The 21,487-nt window shown below is 42.9% G+C and overlaps 1 long non-coding RNA gene across 2 annotated transcripts in view; it reads right to left on the bottom strand.

Moving 5' to 3' along the window:
* Nucleotides 1-7,062: 7,062 nt before the first annotated feature.
* LOC118553040 (uncharacterized) overlaps nt 7,063-21,487 on the bottom strand; it is a 65,070-nt gene continuing 50,645 nt past the window's right edge. For both annotated transcript variants that reach the window (XR_004925793.2, XR_013446426.1), the window contains 2 exons: nt 12,111-12,275; nt 7,063-8,714 (listed from right to left, as the gene is read on the bottom strand). This is a non-coding gene — a long non-coding RNA (uncharacterized LOC118553040). The remainder of the gene's footprint in view (nt 8,715-12,110; nt 12,276-21,487) is intronic.

Genomic DNA, 21,487 nt, shown 5'->3' with positions numbered 1-21,487 from the left:
TGGCTGCTTCTCCAATTGTTGCTCCTAGTTCTATTCCAATTAGAATGTGCACATATATCCTCCTCCACACAGTTCATTAGGGCACTACATATGATTATATCACCTTACCCCAACTTGCCCTTCTTAAAAAGAATGGGACTTGAATTGCAAATTAAAAGGGATTTTTTTTTCTAATTTAAAACGTGAAGGAGGATGATGTTGCTGGAGGACACACTAACTTTATGCTGGTCTGATGTTCCAGCTGTTAGTTCAAACCAAACCATCTAACGTGAAAGTACAAAGTCCACCTGTTTATCCAAGCCCTTTCTACAATGAAGGGAGGTAATAACTGCGTAGTGTTGTGCTTTCTATGTGAAAGTATCCGGCCAACGACCTTAATTATGTAATAAATCCTATACCAATCATGTATATATCATATACAACTTCCTAGTAACTAAATATAGTCAGGAATAAAGAGACGTGGAAGGTGAATAATAATAGATGAAAATCTTTGACTTCTCAGTTTTTTCAACTCTTCTAATCTTTGGTATGTTTTCAGGCAGTGGCCACTAAAGATTATATCATATGTACAATTTATAATTTTGACATGAAGTAACACCTGCTTTTATACTAATGTTGTCACTGAAAGGAAGCCAGAATACTTTCATATATCATTAACTCATTCGTTATATCTTTACAACATCCTCTTAAATTCTGATGGCTCCTTAGTCTGCATTCAATATGTAATATGAATGCTTTAAGATTCAGAAGAAAGTGATTGTCTGTAATAATTTTTAAAAACATTTCCTATTTTTGGGGGTGTCTTTTTAAAATCCGTTGTTTTCTATTTAACTTCTTAACATTGTATCACCCACCCCCACCCCTAACCTGGCATTCTTCATTCTCTCCTGCCCTTGCCCTTCCTTAGCTAGTTCTCACAAATTAATCTTGTCCTTCTTTTAACCATCTATTCCTTGGTCTGGTTTCATTCATTATATTTATTAAATCTGAAGGAAAAAATTATCTTATTTATTATATGTATTCTAGGTTTCTCCATTTAGCAACCTGCTGCTACTCAATAAATACATTTGATTAATTGTACTTTTCATCTATTTTGAGTCCCTCTATCCCATAAACATTTATCAAGTACCTACTACATGCTGAATTTTACAAGGGAGACCAAAGGTGTAGCATATATCCCTGGTTTCAAAGTGTCCTCAATACAGGACATCCAGATGACTCAGTAGGTTAAGGGTCAGACTCTTGATTTCAGCTCAGGTCATGATCTCAGGGTCGTGAGATCAGCTCCTCGTTGGGCCCTTGCTCAGTCTGCTGGTCTGCTGGAGATTCTCTCTCTCCCTCTGCCCCCTCCCCACCCCATGAGTGTCTGCTGTCTCTCTAAATAAATCTTCAGGGGTGCCTGGGCGGCTCAGACGGTTAAGCATCTGCCTTCAGCTCGGGTCATGATCCCAGGGTCCTGGGATCGGGCCCCGCATCGGGCTCCCTGCTGAGGGCAGGGAGCCTGCTTCTCCCTCTCCTTCTGCCTGCTTCTTCCCCTGCTTGTACACTCTCTCTCTCTGTCAAAAATAAATAAAATCTTAAAAAAAAAATCTTCAAAGTGTTCTCAATACAGTTGGGAAAATAAGATGAACACATTAGAATTACATTTATCAGAATGGGATATTTCACCCAGAAGTAACTTAAAACTTCATGTATTTATTTCACATTTGTTTTCAAAGGTTTTTGCCCCAACTCATGGACTGCATGACAACCTGCTTAGACCCCACTTTAACTGTGTCTACCAGTGACAACCACTTCTGGCTTCTGGCTTCCCCCTGCCCCTTCATCTCTAGGATAACACCCTTTGCCACATGCCAGTTAATTTAAGTTGTATATAAGCTAAGTGGAAAACATAGAATAATAGTAGTAATTATATTCACCAAAATGCTGCACCATAGGCGTATGGCTATCCATGTACTCAATATAGTCAGGGTCTTGGCAGGAAAAAGTTGGCATACCCAAAGAGATTAACTAAAAAGAGTTTAATGAAGGGACTATGTATAAAGGATGTAGCCAGAGCGGCCAGTACAAAGAGGAAACAAGAAATGATGAGGCCCCCAGGGACGCTGGAAGTCAGTATCACCTCTGGGCCTGAAGAGGAAGGGAGGGAAAGATGTCTCCAGTGCCATAAGAGCTAGCACCGGGAAAAGGGGTTGCTAGACAGAAACTGTGGCCTTAGGGGAGGAATGTAGCCATTGAGACTGCAGAGAGAGAGATGAACAGTGATCCTGACCTCTCCCTCCCCCTGCCCTCGGATTTCCTGCCGGAGACTGACCTGGAGGGAGGAAGGCCACATGGTACAGTCAGTAAAGTTCAGGGTCCAGGGTTATGGAACACGGCGGAGAAGGGTGACAATGGATCTGGAAGGGCAAATGGAGAATAACCGTCACAGCTCCCTACAGAGTTCTGGGAGTCCATGACAGGCCCGTTTATGATAAGGTATTTCTAAAGGTGGTGAACTCCATCCAGATCCTCAACTGGGAGAGCCCAGTTGGGAATAGGCATAGTAGGGCAAATTAAAAAAGACCAATGACAGGACGCCTGGGGCTCAGTCGGTTAAGCATCTGCCTTCGGCTCAGGTCATGATCCCAGGGTCCTGGGATCGAGTCCCGCATTGGGCTCCCTACTTGGCGGGGAGGAGCCTCTTCTCCCTCTGCCTGCTGCTCCCCCTGCTTGTGTGCTCTCTCTCTCTCTGACAAATAAATAAAATCTTAAAAAAGAAATCAATGACCTCAGAGTTTAGCTTAACCAGTCACCCTCCCAAACCCCTCCCCTACACCAACTACTATACAGTTTAAATGTAGCCCAAGTTGTTAACATTATATCCCCTGTTACTATGGTGGGAAAAAGCTCTTTGGTCAGGTTTAACCTTATCTTTATAATAAGGGCCGACTAGGAAAAAAAGAAGCCACCATGAAGATAAGGTGAGCAGTTATGCAGGTATGCCCCGGACAATCCCAGTTAAACCACACATACAACAAAAATCATCCTAAGGTTTGTAAGTCGAAGATTCCCTAAATGGCTTTTCCTCAGAAGTCTGCAGATAATCCATACTCAGAATCTTAATTAATGAGAATTAATTCATGGAAATATTCTAAGGGCACAGTGATACACAAAATGATTCTTGAGTGTCACGATTTGCCAGCTGTTCGGTCAGTTAAGACTCCAGGGCCTTTTGCCCGTAGCAAATGACCTTTTCTTGGCCACGTAATCTGACCGTGGATTCCCAGGCATTGTCTGTTGATAGCAGAGTTCTCTGAAACAACTGGGCTCTCATCAAGGAGCCGGTGAAAGGAAAGTAGCCTGCTCTTCGCATCTCCACCTATGTCCTGGCCTCCAATTCCACATTATCTCGACCAGACTGTGGTCATTTTAAATAAAGAATCGTCATGATCAATAATCTCTGCTATAGAACGGATGAGGACCAGGAAGCAAATATTGCATTTGTCAGTGAGGTCACTGGTGCCCTTTGCCAGAGCAAAGCAGAGCTTCTCACCTGGAGTGTACTACTGTACTATTTTCTTTGTTAAATAAGAGGTTGAGTTAACGGCTGAGAGTGAGAGAGGCAGGATCTTGATATAGCGTTTTCAGAGAGGGAGAAAGATTTGAGATAGCTGCTTTCAGAAATGAGAAAGGAAGCTGGCAAAAGATGAGTAAAAATTTGCCAATGTTGAGAGCCAAGCTGAGGATGGAGCTCATAAATATATAATGAAGCTAATCAGCAGAATTATATCTTTCACACAGCTGTGCCAGGACACCTGGGTGCTTGAGGAGAGGTAGTTAGGTGGTTTTATCTAGGACCAGGACCTGGACGAGCAAGCTTAATAGAAGGGTAAACTGGTGAGAGTATTAAGGCGGCGGGTAGTTAAGAGGAGGGATAGAATTTGAATTTCTTAGAATAGCTGCTTTGCCTTATTTTCTTGGTCTCTGGTGCCTGGAGCAGTGGTCTCTAACCTTATCTGTGGATTAGAATCTCCGGAAGAGTGTTAGAAATCTCTGATGCCTAGGGGCGCCTGGGTGGCTCAGTCGTTAAGCGTCTGCCTCCGGCCCAGGTCATGATCCCGGGGTTCTGGGATCGAGTCCCGCATTGGGCTCCCTGCTCAGCAGGAAGCCTGCTTCTCCCTCTCCCACTCCCCCTACTTGTGTTCCCTCTCTCACTGTGTCTCTTTCTGTCAAATAAATAAAATCTTAAAAAAAAAAAAAAATCCCTGATGCCTAAACTGCACCAGGAACCACTTAAATTGGAATCTCTGGTTGGCTCCCAGGCACAGTATTTTTTAAAGGTCTCTGAATGATTCAGTGTACAGGCAAGGATGAGAACAATTGGTCTAAAACAATATCTAACAAAGCAAAAACCTAATACATTTAGTTCAGTGAATGAAGGAATGGACTTCAGGACTGAGACTAGGAAAAGGGATAAATGCTAAAGTCTCCATGAACTTGAATGCAGGTTTGAGGCCAGTGCTTTCAGAGAGAGAGAGAGAAAGAGATTATAAATTTATCATTTCAGAGTGGACACAGTTGCAAGAGACACGATTTAACCCACTGCTGGCCAAGGGGACTTTTTGTGTAGAGTGACGCTTGCTATCATAACTGCAGTTAAAGACCTGAAGTTAGGGTGTTGGAAGGCTTGTGAAGGTAAATGTCAAAGCTGCATAGGGGATTGCCAGAGAGGAGGGAAGAAAGACTTGATGTTCATTGCTCTCAGGTTGGACATTGATCTCAAGTGGACGGCTTCTGACTTGGACTTCCTCCTGTTAGCTTCATGACCCCAAAATTCATGTTTTTCAGCAAATTCCTCAGGCCTTCTCAGTCTGAGATCACCTTTGCTTCCCCGGGACCGCGTCCATCTGATACTGAGACGAACATACTAAAGACCTATTGGGAATTATTTCATTCATTTTCCTGCTTTCAAGAAAGGATCAGGCAAAGGCATTGGAGGCTGGCAATGCAGAGTCATAAAAAGTGGGAAATGCTGTCTAAATCCCCTTCCTTTACCTACAATTTTGCTTGAGGCTATTCTGACCCGGGCTTCTATTGAACAAAGATGGCGCCGGAAACAAGCCCCATACAACTCTCTCCCATATGGTTTAGGAGAGAAACACGGAGGCCAATAACCTCTAAAATGGCATGTCTTCTTCTTATTTGAATAAGATATTTATTGCTTACTTATCTTATCACAACCCACAACTTCTGTATCGATTATGCCGAGTCACATTGAACTCTCATGGTGAATTAAACGACTAGGGTGGGTTGGGTTCCCAGGAAAAAGCTAGATACACCCTCCCCATTGCCCAACACCCAAGTCGTTTCCAAGGAACTATTTTTAAGTAGTTGGATAAAGTATGGTCAGGTGGTGAAGAAGTTGGTAACTCATTATTTTATTTCACGAAGAAGTACTTGCACTTCCCCTCCCAGTGAGGTGAACATTAACTTTCTAGATGGAAAACTGCAGTCCTAATCATCTCTGCAGCACTCCGGTCACATGACATATCTGGGGGCAGCTCCAGATGGCAGCATGCAAAACAAATGGTATGAGCCTCAAGCAGTATTTGATTAAGAATTGTTCTCTTTGTGGGAGGCAATCAGCACTCAAACCAGCAAATGCTGGTGAACTCTCATGAGCCTGCTGCCCTGTTGGGATGTTTTGGGAAGTTGCAGAACAAAAAATACCCCTCACTGCGGTAGGTGAGAGGAGGTGAGCCAAAGAAATGGTCACAGGAGACTCTATATAGGGGGGAAAAAAAAAAGAGGACTTCAAACTGAGACCATGAAGTGCTCACCAAAGCGGCAGGACTAAGGAAGGAAGCATACCAAGTCTCTCCATCCCATTGTCACTCCCCTGCCCCAGGCCACCACCTTCCATCCCTCACTTAGAACCTACGACCGGCAGCAGTTTCCAAATGATTTCCTGCCTCCAATGGTCGCCCCTCCATTCCATGCCATGTTCTTGCGGCCATCAGGCTCTTTCTAAAAAGCTGTTCTGGTTTTATCACTCCCCTACCTGAGCCCATTACATGGCTGCTCATTTCACCCATTTCTCTGGATAAAGTACAACTCTGAGAATGCTGAAAAGGTCTACTAGGACTTGATTTCTGACTACCACTCCAATTTTAAAGCTTGTCACTCCTGGCTCTCATTCTTCACTATCTGAAACTTCTGGTTTGCTTAAACCAGTAGCTTCGCCTCTCTGGAAAGTGTCTTCCACTTCTTTTTCTGGCTAACTCATTCTTATTTATCAGGACTCAATTTAGATATCTATACAAGCACCCTAAGCTTCTCTACCATGAGTTATTACATCCCTTCGGCTGTTTAATTACCTGCCTTTCTTGCTGGCCGATATTAGCGCACATTGAGTGTTTAATATTCACCACATCCTATTAAGCATTTTCCTTAGCATATCTCTTGTGATTCCCACAACAATCCTGTGAAGGAGACACTTGATTACAAATAATTAAACTGAGGCTTATGTGAAGTCATTTGCTTAAGTCCTACAGCTAGAAAGCTCCATAGAGCAAGATGTTGGTCTTGCCTGTCATTTGATCCCTAGCAACAAATGTATATCTAGCCTTTAGTAACTAGCACTTACATTGCATTTAGGATGTACTGGGCATATTACAATCTTGTATATCAATAGCATGAGGAACCTGAGGGATAAAGGTTAAGTGATGTGCCCATGGTCACATAGCCAAGTAGCCAGGCTGGGATTTAAACCTAAGCAGCTGGCTTCAGAACCACTACACTCTTAACCACTGCCCTGTTTTTCCTTTGCATGAGCAGAAATATTAAGGAAATGAATGAAAGAGTCAATAAAGCAAAGCAAATTGAGGCCACCATTTAATAAGGCAGTTCGTTAGTCTTAGGACTGCTCCCATGAAGTATTTCACAGCACCAACAACTGAATGCACAGTTCCTACAAAATGAAAATAATTCTAAAAGAAAGAATTATTTTTTAACTGGCACCATCCTGATTTCACTGAGTAGTAATCAGTGATTTAAAAAAAAAATCAGCTAAAATTTCCTTTTTCTTTTGCACTGAAATATGTACTCAAATCACATTCTCTAGAGAAAATGGGGAGAGAAATCCAATGGAATTATGGTGAGAAGTTGAAGTCAACCAACTATACTGGAAGAGGACTGCTGTGGTCTAGGGAGGGGGAAAAAAAAAGAATGGAAAATCCTTGCAGTTCCTAACAAGGCAAAAAGTTTAGTTTGGCCTTGTCAAGTACAAATAGAACTTGGGTGGCAGAGAGAAAAAAAGCAAAGGAATGCTTTCCTACTTGTGCTTTTCTCCCTTCCCCAAATGGAAAATTTTATTGCTGTTTCTTCTGATTTCTGCATTGTTTTGGTGGTTTCTGCCACAGTGAATTGTTTTAAATGATCATCTCAGCATTTTTTTTTCCTCTTTATAAAATAGAAGAAATTTGAATTAATGGGAAAAATTTTTCTTTTTGGAGGATAATGACTTGGAGCATATGAAGGCAAGAGTGAGGGCCCCTCCCCCAATCATCAAAAGATATGTCCCTGCTGCTGTTGGTGGCCATGCAGGAGACCCCTAGTAATTGTCATGAATTTGATGCCAGAACTTTATTTGACTTGGTTGCTATCTTTTTTTTTAGAGACAAGAGACAATGGTTGTTGACTAGGGATGTCGGCCTGCAGAGATGAGGGGTAAGATTTGTGCGTGTGTGAGAGATATAAAATAGGCAGATGGATAGATGAGTCTGTAGATCAGAGGAGAGGTGAAGTCTGGAAATATTAATCTGGGAGTGGAAAATAGTTAAACCAATGAGAATTTGATGAAATTACCCAAGGGAAAGTCACGACTAGGAAAGAAAAGTTCTGATATTAACACCTGGGAAACTCCAACATTTTGTCCTCAAGTAGAGATGGAGGATGGAGAAACCAATAAAGGAGGCAGGTGATTAGAAGCAGTAATGTGGGAGAAAACCAGCAGATGTCTGAAGAGGAGTGCCGCGTGAAGGAGACAGGGATCAACAGTGTCATCTCCTACTGGGTAGCTCGGTAAGATACGTTGAGAAGAGCCTCCACCACACTGGCAATCATAGAGATATTTGCTGACCTTGGTAAGGACAATTTCTGGGGAGGGGCGCCTGGGTGGCTAAGTCGTTGAGCGTCTGCCTTCGGCTTGGGTCATGGTCCTGGGATCGAGCCCTGCATCGCGCTCCCTGCTCCACGGGAAGCCTGCTTCTCCCTCCCCCACTCCCCCTGCTTGTGTTCCCTCTCTCACTGTGTCTCTCTCTGTCAAATAAATAAATAAAATCTTTGAAAAAAAAAAAAGGACAGTTTCTGGGGAGATGGAAACTAAGGTGGAGTTTGCCAGAGGGCTTGAGGATATAAGGGGGGACTATATCTTAATACATTTCCACCAAATAAGAAAAGAGGAACAACAAGAGATAATAACCCACGAGGTCAAAATTAATGGGAAAGGAGGCAACAGCAAATAAGGCAATGTCAACACATTTTTGGAAGATGGAAAGCAAACGAAGTAAAGCTGACTTGACTTAAAGGGCATGTGGATATACACCTAGGTACCTGGGAGCAGTGGGAGGGTTGAGGAATTTTGATGAGAAACAAGTCAGTTTGTCCTGTAGAGCTCTTTAGATGTTCTGCATTTGGATCCAGCAGGTACTTCAGAAGGTGGACGTGAGTGCCTGGATGAAAACAGAGATGTTGGCTGAAAGTTTTTATACAATGATTGAGCTCCCTGATCCCCTTCCTTACATGACCCAGCCAGAGGACTATATTCCCACATGCCCCCACCCTGCTCAAGGATTTGTATTCTCTGGAGAAACCAGATTAGAGAGAGACTCTTGCCTTTAGGACACCCACTTCAGTGAAAGGACAGGACAAGGCATGGAGTTGTAAGCATGAGGACAGAATGAAAATTTTCATGCTGAATTATAGTCCTTGGACTCCCTTCCCCTACTACATTCCCAGAATTCTGTCAATAGACTGGAAAGCAGATTGGAGGATTCTTCTCTGGAGAACCTAAATTAACCCTAGGAAAAGACTGACAAATACTGATCTTTTCAGATTCACCCAGTGAAAAGGTACTGCCTTAGTTTTCTCAGACACTATAACCAAATGCCATAGACTGAGTGGCTTAAACATTTATTTATTTCTCACAGTTTTGGAAGCTGGGAAATCTGGTGAGAGCCCTCTTCCTGCTAGTTGTGTCCTCACATGGTAGAGAGAAGGATTTCTTTCTCTTCCTCTTCTTATGAGGTACCAAGCTTATCCAATTAGGACCCCACCCTTACCACCTCATTTAACCTTAATTACCTCCTAAAAGCCCTATCTCCAAATATAGTCTTTTAATACATTTTGGGATCTGTTTATCATGGTGGGATGACCATGATAAATTCAAGGGGATCCAACAGAAGAGAAGAGTGAAGAGGTTGTCATGCCCCGAGCCGTTCTAGGGGACAGCCAACCTCTCCCAACCAGAACAGAAGACAGAGGGCTTTGGGAGGGAGGTCTCTAGGTGGAAAAATGGAATGGATGTGTTCAAATGTTTGGGAAGAATTATTCAAAGAGATTCAGCAGATCTTTGGAAAGCATTTAGAACAAAATAAATGGTAGACATACGGGAAGCTAAGAAATGGCAGTTTTGACTCCAGGAAAAAAAGAAAATGTATGAAAAGGAAATATTCATTATGTGCAACTTGGGTTGAACAGTGAATATTTCCTGGTTATAGTAATGTAAATGACTGCTGACAGCCAAAAATTATAATAAAGCTATACTGAGAGGATGAAGAAGGAAAGGGATGGATATGTGTGTGTGTGTGTGTACATCTCTCATGACTTGCTTTAACTCCTGTAACAGGAAGTATATAGGAAATGCTTAAAATAGATCAATAAACAGTGGTGTAATCGTATAATTTTACAATACATAAATAATTACTAGTAGAAACAACATAAAAGTTGAACTTGGTTTCCACTGCGAGTGGGGTGGGGGGTAGGATTGTGGACTGGGCATTGGAGTGTTAGTTTTCACTAAAGCCTTTTAGTACTAGCTGGATATTTAAAAAACTGTATTATGTACTGGATAAAAATCAGTTATACATTATAACTTTTTAAAATACATTGAATGAAAGGTGAGAAGGGGGTTGGGAAGTGTGGAAAGCTCTTTAGGGAAACAAAGAGCCCCCAAAGGGGAACAAAGGTATGTTTGCTACAGCTCCAGTATTCAAGGGTGGACTTAAACATTTTTTAGAAATTAAAGTCATATTGTACGGTGACTAACATAACATAATAAAATTAAATTAAATTTAAAAAAGAAATTAAAGTAATAATAGTTCACAAATCAAATAGTGCAGGGTTTATAAGGAAAAGCAAAGTTTCCTGCCCCACCCTTCCCAGCTCATGGTTGTCCATTCACTTATAAACGTTCAAACATATGGCCTCGGGGCACCTGGGTGGCTCAGTCCTTGAGTGTCTCTCTTCGGCTCAGGTCATGATTCTGGGGTCCTGGGATGGAGCCCCGCATCGGGCTCCCTGCTCAGCAGGAAGCCTGCTTCTCCCTCTCCCACTCCCCCTGCTTGTGTTCCCTCTCTCGCTGTCTCTCTCTCTGTCAAATAAATATAAAATCTTAAAAAAAAAAAAAAAACAAGCTTATGGCCTCTTTCAGCGAAGTTTGCACGTACATTTTCCCACCCTGGGAGAGGGAGGCTCACACAAGATATCCACAAAGGGAGAGGGGGGTCTCACTAGCCTGTGAGCAGCCCCGCTCAGCTGCTCAGCCCAGGTCTCACCACCTGGGGCTGGGTGCCCCCTCGGAGGGAGGAATGCCCAGCGGGCAAGGTAAGAAGCAGTCAGGGCATTTCGGTGGCACTGCTCTGCGGAATCCTGTGATCTCTCAGAATCAGTGTCCTCACTAGGAAGATGCCTCGTGCAAGAGGAAAGAAAAACCAGTTCCGTGTGTCGCATAGCTTCAAGTGGTGAGGGCTGAATTCCACAGGGGAAGTAAAAAGAGTGATTTCCCAACTCTGTCCCTCTTGAGACAAAAGGTGAGGAGAGGCTCGCAAAAGCTTTCTGTTGGTATCTTTGTCCGGACCCTGTGTGGCCATACTTATGAAGAGGCAGAGAATACTTCTTGTGGTCACAGCTCCACAAGGGTACCTATGTAAGCATCCATTTTATTGCACTCCAGTGCCTATAACCATAACAGCATGTTGTAAACATACACTGTTTACTTTCTGAACATTAATGAAACTACCATACTACTTTAGAAGAACAATCAAAACTATAAAAGATTTCAAAACAAACCTAAAAAACCCCAAAGGGAAATGACTTCCCTGGCCTACAGATCATTATCTAATGATTTTTAAAGATTACATTTTCAATTATTTGGCATCCTATGCTTCTCCTGTTCCCAGCATATTTAAAAGAATGACAGATCTGCCGAGTTTAATGTAATATAATCCATTATAAAAATTACTGAACTCAAATGCCCTATAGGCAGGGCTAAGCACAGGTAGGTGCCACTGCCCGGGGGTGGGAATTCATTCTGGAGGGAGGTTGTGATAACCAACTTGGGAAGAATCAGCCAACCATTTCCAGAGGGATATTTCATAGGTATTGCCCAACAGAGACCCAGCTCTCAGGTTTTCCATGATTTTGTCATACTGACACGTTAGTAGAGGAGTAGAGGCCCTGCATCTTTTAGCTGTGACACGTGGCCACACCAGCCTAGAAGAAGGAGACTCAGACGACTTCAAGGACCAGGCAGGTAAGTAAAATGGATTGATGTTGGGACCCAAGAGTCCATGTATTAAATTGAACCTACTTTTCAATGATAATCCCCCTTATCCATGGGGGATACCTTCCAAGACCCCAAGTGGATGCCTGCAATCATGGATAGCACCGAGCCCGATATATACTATGTTTTCTCCTACACATACATACTTATGATAAAGTTTAATTTATAGATTAGGCACAGTAAGAGATTCACAACAGTAACTAATGATAAAATAGAACAATTACAACAACACACTGCTATAAAAGTTATGTGAATGTGGTCTCTCTCTCAAAATATCTTTACTTACCCTTCTTGTGATGACGTGAGATGATCAAACACCTATGTGATGAGATCAAGGGAGGTGAAGGATGTAGTTTGTGGTGACACAGCATTAGGCTACTATTGACCTTCTGATGATGTCAGAAGGAGGATCATCTCCTTTCAGACCACTGTTGAACGTGGGGAACTGGAACTCTGAACAGCGACACGATGGATAAGAGGGAGGAGTGCGTCCCTACATATATACCTACACATACCAGCCGCACTGTGCTTGTCAAACAAGAGCCCCTCTGAGGGGCTGCCAGTCTGTGATCTTTGCTTAGCTGTGGGAATACTGCCCCTGTACAAACTTTAGGATCATAACTGACCTCCAGAGTCTCCAGGGTTTCTGACCCCCTCCTGGAGTAGAACTGATTTAGGCCTAAAGTAGTTAATCCAAAATAATTGCCTATCCTTCAAGTCCTGCTCAAACTCCAACTCGTCCACGATCTCTCTCTCCCCCTCGGAGATGTAGCCTTGTCTTCTGCTGACCTTGCTTGGTTTCTTTGTTACAGCAGCTCCACTGTCCCTTACTGCAATGGCTTGGGTATGTGTCAGCTTCAGCCCCTGAGTGGCCCAGCCTTACCTATGAAAACTCATATATAACTCTTTGTAAAATTTAAGTGAAGGAATTTCTTAGTGTTTTCACTGATATATAGAAATTACAAAAAATCCTTTATCTGTATCCAAACCAAAGAGTATCTCCCCCACCAAAGTAGTCTCTCCATGTTTCCCAAACTGGTGTTCCTCAGAACATTAACCCCAAGAGATGCTTCTTGAAAATTCAGTGCTCTGTGGCCAAATGCTGAACTCCATATCCTGAAAAAGAGTCATAAAGCACATTGGCATTGTAAAAGCTCTGAGAAGATCAGGAGAGACTAAAGAAATGTTTACTTTTCTTTATCCAGAGTTCTCTTCATATAATCGACCACGAGATCCCTTTTTAATGGATTATTTAGTGGCTTACTCTCAGAATGTGGCCTTTGCAGAGGCAGAGAGGATATAGTCTGGCCCCAGGCTGCCTACAACCCAATCCTCAGCATTCATTGTCCTTGGTAAACTACTTGACTTCTTGTTGCCTAAACTTTCTCATCTATAAAATGGGCATAATAGGGGTGCCTGGGTGGCTCAGTCGGTTAAGCGTCTGCCTTCGGCTCAGGTCATGATCCCAGGGTCCTGGGATGGAGCCCTGCATCGGGCTCCTTGCTCAGCAGAGAGCCTGCTTCTCCCTCTCCCTCCGTGCTCCCCTGCTTGTGCTCTCTATCTGTGTCAAATAAATAAAAAAAAAACATAAAATAAAAAAAATAAAATGGGCATAATAATAGGACATACCCTTATAGGGCTGCTGTGAAGGTTAAGTGAGTTAATACATGCAAACTATGTGCCTCCGCCTAGATGTGGAATTTAGGTTAGAAAACCAGGCCTCTGTACTTCAAATCCAACAACTGAGAGATAAGATACTGATCTAACTGTTGGCTTTGCTACCAATAAAAGCCGTTTAGAGAAGGAGGCATGTTGATGGGTTTGCTAATATGATCCACCACCTCCCTGCCTTACCCACCCCACTTCACCCATTTTGATTCAAGCGTCTCAGTCAGAGGCCAGGATGGACAGGCAGTCTTTCTTTGTAGGGGCAGAGTGAGCAGGGAAAGTGCTTGTCTTGGTGTATTAGTTTGCTGGGGCTACTTAACAAAGTATCACAAATGAGCAACAGAGCAACAAAAATTTACATCTTACAGTTCTGGAGGCTAGAAGTCTAAAATCAAGGTATTGGCAGGACCACAGTCCCTCTGAAACCTATAGGGGGTAAGAATCCTTCCATGCATCCTCCAGTTTCTGGCAGCCCCGATGTTCCCTGGCTCGTGGCAACGTAATTCCCACCTCTGCCTTCATCCTCACATGGCATTCTCCGTTTCTCTTGCTGTGGACTTCCCTCTATGTGTGTCTGTCTCTGTGCCTAAATTTCCCCTTTTATAGAGACACGGTCATGCTGGGTTAGAAACCACACTAAGGCCCTCATTTTAACTAGATTATCTCTGTAACCTAGACCCTATTTCCTTTTTTTTTTAAAGATCTTATTTATTTGACAGAGGCACAGCGAGAGAGGGAACACAAGCAGGGGGAGTGGGAGAGGGAGAAGCAGGCTTCCCATGGAGCAGGGAGCCCGACATGGGGCTCAATCCCAGGACCCTGGGATCACGACCTGAGCTGAAGGCAGACGCTTATAATGACTGAGCCACCCAAGGTGCCCCAGACCCTATTTCCAAATAAGGTCACATTCTGAGGTGGTGGGGTTGGGGTGGGGTGGGGTTAGGACTTTGACGTATCTTTTTTATGGGGCATGATTCAACCCATAACATCCTGAGACCAGGTGTCTAAAATAGAGGAAAAGGGACTGAAGGTAAGTTCTGAGACTTCTTCTCCACATCACCAATCAGAGATATAATTTCTCCTTGTTTGGGAATCCAGAAGAGAATCCAGAAGTGATGCAAGTCCTTTCTCTCTTCCTAGGGCTGGAATTTAGAAATTTACCCTTATCCCAATAGGGAAAATGAAGAAGTAGGGAGGAAAATGTCCCTCCCACCCCCAAGATGTAGCTCAAGGATAACTTTGGGATTAAATAGGTCTTTTGGAACTGCTTGTGGTCCTGCCTTAAAATTTGTTAGTTCCATCTCTCCTGGGGCTCAAGAGTATACCTGTGTGTACTGAAGAAAACACTCGTTACCTAGACACTGGAAGACCTGAGTACTCCTTGGTGTTGCACTTGGGGCCACCTCAATTGGCTCTGCCCTTGGGACCTACGTTCTTTCAGGCCTGATTTTTTTTTTTTGGCAATATCCTCATTAGTCTTAGAAACAACCTTTAGCAGCTAATGCACAACAACAATATGTATTTAGATTTTTAATAAAGTTTTGGGGGAAGGGATGGCTATTCGATAATGGAAAAAAGTGGAGTTATACATGGGGCAGATAGTGTTTCAAATAGCAATGTATAGAACAAGCTAGGCATTTTATTTATTTATTTATTTTATTATTTATTTATTTATTTATTTTTAAAGATTTTATTCATGTATTTGACAGAGAGACACAGCGAGAGAGGGAACACAAGCAGGGGGAGTGGGAGAAGGAGAAGCAGGCTTCCCGTGGAGCGGGGAGCCCGATGTGGGGCTCGATCCCAGGACCCTGAGATCATGACCTGAGCCGAAGGCAGACGCATAATGACTGAGCCACCCAGGTGCCCCTATTTTTTATTTTTTTAAAGATTTTATTTATTTATTCGACAGATAGAGAGCACAAGTAGACAGAGTGGCAGGCAGAGGGAGAGGGAGAAGCAGGCTCTCCACTGAGCGGGGAGCCAGATGTGGGGCTCCATCCCAGGACCCCAGGATCATGACCTGAGCTGAAGGCAGCCGCTTAACTGACTGAGCCACCCAGGCGCCCTAAAACCAGGCATTTTAGTCCAGAGAGAGGAGCTGGCAAGTGGTAAATGCTTACAAAGTGCTTGACTCGTATTGACTCACTCAATTCTCATGCCCTGTGGGGCCTGATGGTGGGCTGTGGGTTGGGGCAATCTGTCTTCCAAGCTTGCACTTTTAAGAACTGAGCTATATATCCTCCTCTGCTTGAAACAGAGGACATTTGCTCTTATCCTTTTGCCCTGAGAGAGGTTTGTGTAAGTTCTTCCACAGTACTCGATTCATTTGGAATTATTCTCTCCCTTGTTGTGAGACCCTCTAGAACAGGAACTGGTCTGCACTCATCTAATTCGCTGTCACCTTGCAGATAAGTTTTTAGTTAAATAAATGAGTAATTTTTTGCCAAAGAATCCTTTGAGGATTTTTCTGATCCACACAGATATTACAGTCTTGAAAGTAAAATGATTTATGAATTGTAATTGCTTCACCCCCAGAAACAAAAACGTCTAGGCTAATGATCTATATTCAGAGAAGAGACATTATGTTGACAATTTTTTATCATTACCAAGAACTTTCCCCAGAGTTTAAACTGAGAAAGCCCAGTTTCTCCTTGGGTCTCTTCATAGAAGTGTCCAGGGCCAGGTGCTCAGTGCTGGTGCCTTAGTATCTTCAGGCAACCAGCTGAGTGATCACTTGCATGGGCTCTTTCTAGACTCAGTGGAATAAGGTGACTCTCAGTCATTGTCAGTAGAGAAACAGGCTATCTGGTGTCCCATTCAAACCTGAAGTTCCTTTATATAGTGGATTTTAGAATGCAAGGTGTTGACTGACCTTTGTGTTACATTCTACTTCCTATCAAGCACCTGATTCCTGGAGCCCCCGAAGCACAGGCTGGGTCTAATTAATTCACAGAAGGAAACTCACATATTAGAAGAATCTCAAATGAAAATCTAATGGCAACTGACCTTGTGACTTACTTTGGGAAATGGAAGGGGAAGGAAGCCCTGGCTAATTAGCTGTTTATAAACCCAACACCCTGGTCCTTCTGTTATTCTAGACAATTTGTTCCTATAGAGCAAGGGGAAACAACGTATTCATGGTAAAATAGGTACTGGAGGCTGGGTGGGGGCCAAATGGTAGGAATGGTGGCAAAGAGTATGTCTCTTCTGTTTTCTAAACTCAAGAGAGAAAAAATGGATATTCCTTCTTGTTCTGGTTTTCTTTCTTTCTTTTTTTAAGATTTTATTTATTCATCTGAGAATGAGAGAGAGAACACGAGAGGAGAGAGGGTCAGAAGCAGAAGCAGACTCCCCGCTGAGCAGGGAGCCCCTTGCGGGACTTGATCCTGGGACTCCAGGATCATGACCTGAGCCGAAGGGAGTCGCTTAACCAACTGAGCCACCCAGGCACCCCGGTCTGGTGGTTTCTGGCAGGCCTAGGGCTTCAAATATTTGTTCAGTAGCTTCTCTTTCTTAATTTAGTCATTCATTTATTTATTAGTTTATTCATTGAATAACTTGAATAACAAACATTATTGTCTACCTACTGTGTGCCAGGCACTCAGCGGCATACTTAGAATGTAGAGATGAATGAGACCTATTGCCCATCTTCCAGAGTTCGGGGAAGAATTTAAATATGGAAACAGAGTAGACAAGAAACACCTCGAAGGCAGGAATACGACTTATTCATTGGGTAACACCAATACCTGGCATGGTGACTGGCACATAGTAGGCATTTAATAAATGTTTATTGAATATCTCAACGAAGGTATTGGTCATCCAGTAAGAAAGCAATGATCACACTTTGGTGTTAAACTGCAAAGTACATATAATACAGTCAAAGACTTCAATAAATGTCAAAAAGTGATTTGCGTGGTAGTGATTTAATTAGGTTTGCTGGTTGGAAAAGTATCCCAACGTGAGCTATACGGTATACATTCGTTAATACATTGAAACTTCAACTGCTACAGTGTTGCTGGGTTCGAACTATGCTTTAAATGACTCATCCTGAGTTAAAAGTCTCAGGGCAGAGTGCTCTTCCTTAACACTAGCTGATACTTCATTCAGTGGTGGCTCAAACTGAGCGAAACACCTAATATAAAAAGGGCATCAACTGTCCTAGTTACCTCTGTGAGAAGAATAGCATGGCACGGGATGGCAGTTGCTGTGAGGACATTTATAACAGTGGTGTGTTTATATTCTTATTGATTTCTGATAGCACTTTTAAAATAGAAGCCATAAATTATGTATGGCCAAGACCTATTAGGGACTGCAAGGGAACTACACTTAAAACAAATGGCCCAAGAAATGTAAAGTCAGCTGGCTTAGAGCAAGAATTTCTAACGATAATTTATTCGTAACGGCTACTAGTCATGCTCATGGCCTTACTGGATGCCAAGGGCTGTCTCTGGTGTGGCTACAGCCAGGGGTCAGAGATCAGCTGTGGAGAGCATGCGTGTGACCCGGTGCCTGCCCAGCACTGGGAGTTATTACTACCAATGGCGGTAGGATTATGCTCATCTTCATAGATGACTGCCTAGAGAGGACCACCAAGTTCCCGTCATGAGACTGTGTCCTTTATAACTAAGCAGCAGTCTCTTCATATCATGATGTGGACAGAAGAGCATGAGATGGGGCTGCACATGTCCAATATCAGGGCCAGTGACATTGCTGGCTTGAACATGCTTCAGCCACGGCTTCCCCATGGTCTTGAGGCAATAGCTGTCCTGCAAACAAGTAGTGGCATGTACCTTAAGCTCCCCTAGTCACAGAACTCCGTGGATAAGGGATTAGACTTGGCACTTCTAGGAAGTGGTCTCCTTGGAGTTCAGGCTCGATAGCATGTGACCATTGGAGTTGAGGCATGCAAAAATAACATTCCTTAGCTTTCCCTAGCATTTGAAGACATACAAACAGCTGCTGGAAGTGATTGAATGTCTTCTAATTGTGCAAGTGGTGGAAGATGTCCAGGAGAAAGTGGGAAAGTGTACAATCTGTGTGGATTGTACCCGAGGGAAGCATGCAGATAGCCTCTGACTATCATGCACAGGGACTTTGTGGCCACCTGGACCCAGCGTCCTCCGGCTAGCACCAGTCAGGGAATGAGCTAGTTGTTCTTCTGAAGGATGATTGAATGACCAGGGCTGGATAACAATCTCTGGGCACGAGCTGGCTCTATGACAATTAAAAGGCATATCCTGGCCCTTTCCAATAGCTTCATCATAGGGCAGGGACCTAGAATCGGGAAAATGGTTGGCCAATGTTCTGAAACCTTTCTTCCTGGCATGTAATGTGGAAGCAAAGTGCATTCTTTCAAAGAATATTTATTTATTGTTTGCTACATGCTAGTTGCAAGGATTCCAGAGGAGAGAGACCCAGATTACCTTGATGGTGTTTGCTATTAGCCTAGTGAGAAAGAAAAAAAAAACAAAAACCCTTTAAAACCAAGTCATAAAAATAAATACATATTTTCAAATAGTGATATGTGATTTATTTATTTATTTATTTTTAAATTTTTAAAAAAGATTTTATTTATTTATTTGACAGAGAGAGAGAGCACAAGCAAGGGAAGTGGCAGAGGCAGAGGGAGAAGCAGGATCCCCACTGAGCAAGGAGCCCGATGTGGGACTCGATCCCAGGACCCTGAGATCATGACCTGAGCTGAAGGCAGATGCTTAATCGACTGAGCCACCCAGGTGTCCCATGATATGTGTTTTAAAAGAGAAGTATGGGATACTTTGAGGCATTGTTATAGAAGAGCCTAAATTAAATTTGGGGGTTGGGGAAGACCACCATATTTTGAGTACATTAATCTGAGAGTTGAAGGCTGGAGTTGAAGTTAGCAGAGACAGAGAGAGAGAAAGAGAGAGAGAGAGGACATGTGCTTACGTGTGTGTAAGGGATGGGAGATGAGTGCTGGGAAGATGGAAAGTACCCTGGGCTGAAAGAACAGCAAAGGTCTTGTGGGGAATGTCTGGCCCTTTTGAAGAACGAAAGCAAGCCAGGGTGGTTGTCATGTGGTGCCTGAGACAGAGATGGGTATGACTTGAAGCTGGAGATAGGCAGAGAACATGCCATTCATGATTTTGTAGGCCATGTTGAGCATTTGTGATTTTATCCTAAGGATGGAGTGTGGTTGTCAGTGACCTGCAGTGGGCAAATGGATTGGGGGATACTATAGCTACTGACCCAAATGATAGTGTTTCTTAGCAGTGTGTGTGTGTGTGTGTGTGTGTGTGTGTTATAGGGATTGGAGTGTGACCTTGGGTATGATACCAGAGAAACAATGTCACATTTCATAGCATATTACGTAGATTATCAATGATGGTGATAGTGCTTTATCAAGGTTGTGAGAAGGGTATGCAATCATGCAGGAAAATTCTTCATGTTGACTGGATCTCCCACAAAGCTCAAATGCCATGAGCACATGGGTAGACTTTCAGGAAGGAGGAGCCGGTAAACAGAGAGGGTCCCTGCTGAGAGGTGAGTCTGAAGGCAGTTGTTCCACCAACATCCTGCTCTAACAGAACCTCTCCTTGCAAGATGCTCCCTCCCACCTGTCAGCTCAAGAATTAAAAGGGAGTTTAAGTAACTCACTCACTGACCCTTCTCTTAAGCCTGAAAAAATTTTTTCCTGTATGTTTCTTAGGAAAGAGTAACCAAAAAATACCAAGCTGCAAATCTTTAACACTCCGAAGAATGCTTGTGATGCTGCCCACATTTGCAAAATCTGAGCTGGGATTTTTGTTTTTGATTAAGATCCCAACAATAATCCCAAGGAGCATGTACTTTATAAGATGTTTTTTGTAAGTATGTGATTCAACATGTTTTGCATTTCACCTGGGAAGTGATTGCTTTTTCTTTTCAATTTGGTGTGTGGGAAGCATATGTAAAATTATGTGTCAAAACCTACAACCCCAACGAATCAGGGAAAACCTATGGATTAGTAGAGGAAAGGATTATCATTTCAAGTTATGTTTTTATGAGTTCAACCATCAAATATTAAAAAAGGAAGCTGTTGTCTAAAAGCATTATTTATAAACTATCACATAAAATATATGACCTATTGTTTACAGATGTATTAGGTCAGAAGAATAATAAATTCTTGGTTTTAAGTAAATATTAGAGATGACAACCATGACTGCTACAGAATGAATCTGAATGGGTTGGAGAGGCAATGGACTAATTGTTTCAGAAGATTGAGAATAAGGACAAAAAAGTGCTAGGATTGCACAGTATGTATGAACTCCATACACTGCTCGATAGATGACCGACAGCCTCTAGTCCTAAGGCAGTAAACCTGAACCAATGCTTAGCTTATTATGTGCCTTACTCCATAGAAAAATAATTTCATGTTCCTGTTTCATTTGCATAATCTTAAGAGAAATGGGAAAGTGATAATAACCTACTTGACAACTAGAAGTATGGTCACAAAGAAAAATGATTCTAAAGCCTTTGGCAGATGGGGGCTGGATCCACAGAACTGAGCAGAATGAGGTTTGAACAAATATTTATCAAGTCCTATATGCCACAGGATTGTGCAGTTGGCCTTCGAGAAAACACAGCGGGCCAATCTTATTCCCAAGCTAGTCTTGGACCATGAAAAGTGGATATAGCCAGCTTGACTAGGCAGTCTACCCATAAAATGTGATATGCACAATACAGACTCAGTATTACATAAATGCTTCATCATTACTAATTCTTGATTGTCCATTAAGCCCCATTTTATTTTTTTAAAAGATTTATTTATTTGAGAGAGAGAACATGCACAGAAGTGGGGGGGGGACAGAGGGAGAGGGAGAGAGAGAATCCTCAAGCAGACTCCCCGCTGAGTGCAGAGCCTGACACGGGCTCCATCCCAGGACCCTGAGATCATGACCTGAGTGAAAGTAAGAGCTGGCTACTTAACTGAGCCACCCAGGCACCCCCATTGAGTTCCATTTTGAAACTCCA

This window comes from Halichoerus grypus, chromosome 3 (genome assembly GCF_964656455.1).
Source record: "Halichoerus grypus chromosome 3, mHalGry1.hap1.1, whole genome shotgun sequence".
NCBI lineage: Eukaryota > Metazoa > Chordata > Mammalia > Carnivora > Phocidae > Halichoerus > Halichoerus grypus.
The sequence above is the reverse complement of the archived record's forward strand: the minus strand, read 5'-3'. Positions and strand labels throughout refer to the sequence as shown.